Genomic DNA, 6,648 nt, shown 5'->3' with positions numbered 1-6,648 from the left:
TCTTCAAGACACCAATAAATCATTTGGATTGTTAGCAGGGTAGTTAAGTGCCTGCTGATGGTGGTCAGAGGGACCGGTGGCACCTTTCTGCAGCAGCCTCACATCTGTCAGTGTGCTCCAGGGCAGCTGTGGCTACATTGAAGCTCATCGCCTCCAGTGTGTGAATGGGTGATGGACTGGTTGCATTGAAAAGTGCCTTGGGGGATTGTAGACTTCTAGAAGCCACTACATAAATAGGCTGTTTACCATTATGTACAACATAGGTAAACATGTAGTATGTATGATTTTATGAACTGATTCTTTGTTCATTTCTGTAGCACATTTAGAAACAACATGACAGCCGACCAAAGGTCTGAACAGATAAAACACAACGCTTTAAAAGAAGTCTACAGTGGAAAAAAGATTAAACACAGCAAAATCCAGTTTCAAGAAAAATCCTGTAAACCAACTGAAAATGCAACTTGTTGATCAAAGTTTCTGCATCAGATCAGGTCTCTGATTGATGAACTGACCTGAAATGGAATGTTTATTATGTGAAGTTCCTTGAGACGACTCTTGTCGTGATTTGGCGCTATATAAACAAACTTGAATTGAATTGAATTGATTGCTCTGATAAGAATATGATCAAAGGACTTTAAATCTGCGTGAATCTGCATGAAAACTCATTTTTATTTAAATGCTATTTTGTTTTCTAAAGTAATGTTGATTTTTGTCTAAAGGACCTTTGGGTCAATAGAAATTAAACTTGGTGTACCATAAAAATAATTTTAAACAGAAACTTTACTTTCACGTTCTAAAATTAAATGCTGAAAAACTTTTTTCATCTAGGTTTACATTTCTGCACTTTTCAGTTACGCTCAACTTTGACTCCACCTGGTGGAAACTTGAGGGATTTCTGAGCATTCTAACTAGTTTTCATTGTCAGAGATGTTTACAGATGTCACGTATTATGGCAATAAATCACTGAAAGACCCAGAGGGTCTAGTCTGGGTTGTGTTGTGGTCACACGGGGACACGGTCAACCCACTCTTCCTCTTTTGCCACTGCTGCCCCAAAAACAAACAACCATTTCAGTAAAAAATAAATTCACTTCCTATTTTCTCCAGTTCCACCAGAGCTCCAGGTTCATCCAAAGCTCACTGCTAATTCTAAATGACCATCCTATGGGGAGGCAAACCAGATTTTTCAGTGGAATAACTTTAGCGACTCGAAGAACCATCATCCTTTTTGAATCGACAATTATTATATGCTCATCCAACACCCACTCATCAGATGTGAAACCGTCCACCAGAAGCCACCTGGGAAGTATCTTTTGAGCAGTCGTGTGTATGCTGAGGGTACCTACGATCTTCAGATACCTCAGAAGCCCACTCACTCGCACTGCGAGATGGTTTCGCCTGCAGACCAGATCTCCAGGAGCTTCCACGGTCCAGGGTGCGTAGACTGATCAATGGCGTCAGAGTGGTTGATATTTATTCCCTCAATATGCAGCTGCAAGCAATGTGTGTTCCCGTCATGGAGCAGGCATGTACAGCCTCTATCGGCAGGTTAACATTTCCCTACACAACACCTGTAGCCACCACACAGCCCTGGTGCTGCAGGAAACAACACAACGTTTTGCAATTTGGTGGTAGTTTCTTTTCGTTTATTAGCTTACCTTTCTCTGTCAGCTGGCTTGGCCTCTCGTTTTTGTCCAAGTTTGCTGTGAATTGGAACTGTTAGTGGCAAACTGGGAATTCACGGGGAAAGGTGATTTGCCTTGACGCTCGAAGGCAAAAGTTGCTTGTTTGATGGCAGCGAATCATGGAGCAGTGTCCTTGCCAGCATGTTGAATGTCCAGTAAGCACACATTACAAGTAGCTCTGCCTTCTCTGTCCAGTTTAAAATATCACCAAGCTGAAGACATTTTGTCTCTCCTGAGGAGACACGTTAGCTCGGCATTAGCCTGCTTGCTAACAGCTGCAGCTTAGTATCTGAATCCCTGCCTGCTGTGAATTGTGTGAGGTTAAAGTGATCTTTTTGTACAAGAAACAAATAATACTGATGTAGAGGAACTTATAGAGATAAAAACTAAGCCATTTTAATTTCATTTGAAACTCTCCATCTCAGGATGAATTTAAAATGTCGCATTTGTACATAGAGCTAGGAAACAAAAGTCTCACTGGTCTTCTCGAATTGTTATACACAATGTGTGCATACTGGGTATTTGCAGTCATTAATAATAAAACAAGACTGAAAAAAGATTTTAACATGGGTTTCATTTTAAATATACCAGATAGACTTCACTGAAACACGCCACACTTCCTATCTGGCCAATTTTATGACAATCCAATGTGGCATCCAGAAAAAATAGACAGAAACTTTCCAGAGCGCCGGATCCAGAGCCACACCATTCCTCAGCCAGTGCGAATGCTCTGATTGGACTCAACGATTTTTTGGATCTGAAAGCTAAATGGAAACCGGGCCACATCTGTTACAAATTTGATGCTAAAGAGGCTTTAGTACTATCTACATTTTTCTTTCATTGAACAGTTGTTGAAATTGCCGACATGGGTGACGATGGCAGAGGAGTTTAGTACCCACCCCGTGGGTCTTCTAGGTGATTTTCTGAAGGATGAAGACCAAGATCACATTGAGAAAGGATGTAACTTGCCTTCCATTGCCAGGTGCCAGGTTGGAAGTCTTGGAGAAGATTTTCAACACATCTGTGACCATCTCACTGGAAATTTTTCGAATCATTCTTTGATGACTGCCAGGTAGTCACTGAGCCCTGTGAATAACTTGCCACCTTCTCACCGGTACTGAATGACAGGACCCATCTGACCCTACACCTCTGAGGTGTGGTTCTGAAGGAAGCAGATTCAGTGACACCATTGTGGTTGTAACACACAAAGTTTTATTTGCTAACATTTTTTATTTTAGTTTCAGGAAACTGATCCAAAACAATTCATGAAGAACAAACATTCAAGTTTCAGCACAACAAGAAGTTCTAACTAACCTGTTTTATGAGCTAAAACCTATCTGGAAACCTTTAGTAGAGGAGTTTACCAAATGTCACTGAGAGGAGACCTCAGGGCAACAACAAGAAGAAATGAGATCTGACTTTTGTTCAAGGAACTGCATCAGTTGTGCAAAAGTAAAGATAACGAGTTACCATGTCTTCATGTTGGTGTTGCCATCAGAGTTCCTCTGGATTAACTTCAGGAGGAAGCAGGGGAGGGGAGATATGGAGACCTCTGCTGAAGCTGCTGTCCACTGAACTGGTTCTGGATGAGCAGATGATGGATGGATGGATGGATGGATGGATGGATGGATGGATGGATGGATGGAAAGTCCAGAGCTTGTCTCTCAGAGTGTTTTCTGAGGACAGGCATTCTGCTCTAGACTTGCTGAACCTCATTGCTGAACCTCAGAGATCACTTTGGACCGAGACTACAAAACCAGACCAGGTTCCTGAGAGGAAGTCAAAGGTCTATAAGCACCATTGGCCCATGTGACTAAGTTTAATATCAGCTGCAGACCCAGAGGTTTCTCTGTAGGAGCACCGGAGACCTGGATCAGGTTGAGACAGTCATGTAGAGGAAAGACAGGAGTCGTTTAGGGCCAGTGGAGATGCAGATGCTCCAACTGGTCCTGGACCATCCGTCACTGTGCACGCTCAGAGATGACAAAAGTTCTAGAAGAGTTAAGCTTGCTTACTCGCCTTGTTGTTTTGACTCAACCTCTGACCCCACACATGTGAGAGCTGATTCATTTAAAACTGCTAATATGGGTCAGACAGATAATCAAAGCTTAACAAACTAATCAAGTATTAACAAAATCATCAATCTGTCAGCTGATCAGAGTCCAGTAACTCCTGGATCAGGGGTTAAAACCATAACTAGCAAAATCGCATACAACAGGGTTTCTGTTGGTAGAATGGGAATTCTCAGAAATCCGATCGTAACTTTGTTGTAAACTATTTATTACATGTTTAAATTATCAATGCACATTTCTTCTATATTGATATGTTTATAGTGTGGGGGGGGGCTATCTCCAGCAGTCGATGGGCAATCAGGTGGGGCACACCCTGGACAGAGAGCCAGTCTATCGCAGGGCAGTACAGAGACACACAGGACAAACAGTCATGCACACACACAGACTTAATAATTTTCTCTTCATCAATAACTTAATTTGGTTTCCTTCCTCTCCCTGGGCTGCCACCTTACCGTGGTGGAGGGGTTTGAGTATCTCAATGATCCTAGGGCTAAGTTGTCTGAGGCTTTCTGCCTCTGGTAGGGTCACCCATGGCAAACAGGACCTAGGTGAGGGATCAGACAAAGAGGAGCCCAAAGACCTCTTATGATGAATTATATAAATGGAAATCGTGTTCCCTCGCCCGGACGTGGGTCACAGGGGCCCCCCTCTGGAGCCAGGCCTGGAGGCGGGGCACGTTGGCGAGTGCCTGGTGGCTGGGCTTTTACCCATGGAGCCGGGCCGGGCACAGCCCAAAGAGGTAACGTGGATCCCCCTTTCCATGGGCTCACCACTCGTGGGAGGGGCAAAAGGGGTCGGGTGCAGTGTGTGACGGGTGGTAGTCAAGGGCGGGGGCCTTGGCGGTCTGATCCTCGGCTACAGAAGCTGGCTCTTGGCACATGGAATGTCACCTCTCTGGTGGGGAAGGAGCCTGAGTTGGTGTGTGAGGTTGAAAGGTTCCGACTAGATATAGTCGGATTCACCTCAACGCATGGCTCTGGAACCAGCTTCCTTGAGAGGGGTTGGACTTTCTACCACTCTGGAGTTGCTCCCACTGAGAGGCGCTGAGCAGGGGTGGGCATACTAGTTTACCCCCATCTTGGTGCCTGTACGTTGGGGTTTACCCCAGTGAATGAGAGGGTAGCCTCCCTCTGCCTACGTGTGGGGGGAAGGGTTCTGACTGTGGTCTGTGCTTATGCACCAAACTACAGTTCAGACTACCCACCCTTTTTGGAGACCTTGGAAGGGGTGCTGGAAAGCGCTCTTCCGGTGACTCCCTCGTTCTTCTGGGGGACTTTAACGTTCACGTGGGCAACGACAGTAAGAGGTGTGGTTGGGAGGAAAGGCCCGCCTAATCTGAATTTGAGTGGTGTTTTGTTATTGGACTTCTGCGCCCGTCATGGATTGTCCATAATGAACACCATGTTCAGACATAAAGGTGTCCATATGTGCTCTTGGCACCAGGATACCTTAGGCCACAGCTCGATGATCGACTTTGTTGTTTCATCTGACCTGCGGCCGCATGTCTTGGACACTAGGGTGAAAAGAGGGGCGGAGCTGTCAACTGACCACTACCTGGTGGTGAGTTGGTTCAGATGGTGGGGGAGGATGCCGGTCAGACCAGGCAGGCCCAAACGTATCGCGAGGGTCTGCTGGTAACATCTGGCAGAGTCTCCTGTCAGAAGGAGCTTCAATTCCCACTTCCGAAAGAACTTCCAAAATGTTCCGGGGAGGCGGGGGACACTGAGTCTGAATGGACCCTCTTCCGTGCCTCCATTGTTGAGGCGGCTGACCGGAGCTGTGGTCGCAGGATTGTCGGTGCCTGTTGTGGTGGCAACCCCCGAACCCGCTGGTGGACACCGGTGGTTAGGGATATCGTCAAGCTGAAGAAAGAGTCTTATCAGGTATTTTTTGCCTGTGGGACTCCAGAGGCAGCTGACGGGCACCGGCAGTCCAAGCGGAACACGGCTCGGGTGGTCGCCAAGAGAAAACCCCGGCATGGGAGGAGTTTGGTGAGACCATGGAGCAAAACTTCCGTACGGCTTCGAGGAGATTCTGGTCCACCATCTGACGCCTTGGGGGGGGGGGGGGGGGGCACTATCTATGGTGGGGATGGTGTGCTGCTGACCTCTACTCAGGACGCTGTGGATCAGTGGGCAGAATACTTAGAAGACCTCCTCAATCCAACTGACACGTCTTCCAGTGAGGAAACACAGTCTGGGGACTTTGGGTTGGCCTCTCAAATCTCTGGTGCTGAGGTCACAAGCTCCACTGTGGCAAGGCTCCAGGGGTGGATGAGATCCGCCTGGAGTTCCTTAACTTAATATAGGCCTTTTCCACCGACCAAACTGGCATGGAATGGGAAGGATCGGATCGCTAAGGCTCTGTTGTGGGGCTGTGTTGGCTGACGCAGCTCTGCAATGTCGGGTGGACACCGGGGGCAGTCCCACTGGACTGGCAGACCGGGGGAGTGGTTCCCTACTGGACTGGTAGACTGGGGTGGTGGTCCCCTTATTTAAAAAGGGGGACCGCAGGGTGTGCTCCAACTACAGGGGGATCACACTCCTGAGCCTTCCTGGGAAGGTCTATTCAGGGGTTCTGGAGAGGAGGATCCATCAGATTGTTGAACCTCAGATTCAGGAAGATTAATGTGGTTTTCGTCCTGGCTATGGAACACTGGACCAGCTCTATATCCTTAGAGGGATTCTGGAGGGTGCGTGGGAATTTGCCCAACCAGTCTACATGTGTTTTGTGGATTTGGAGAAGGCGTTTGACCACATCCCTCGGGGGGCCCTGTGTGGGGATACTCTGGGAGTATGGGGTACCAGGCCCTCTGATACGGGCTGTTAGGTCCCTGTATGACTGGTGTCAGAGCTTGGTCTGCATTGCTGGCAGTAAGTCGGGCTCGTTCCC

Source organism: Nothobranchius furzeri, chromosome 6 (assembly GCF_043380555.1).
Source record: "Nothobranchius furzeri strain GRZ-AD chromosome 6, NfurGRZ-RIMD1, whole genome shotgun sequence".
Taxonomy (NCBI): Eukaryota; Metazoa; Chordata; class Actinopteri; order Cyprinodontiformes; family Nothobranchiidae; genus Nothobranchius; species Nothobranchius furzeri.
This window is presented reverse-complemented; position numbering follows the sequence as displayed.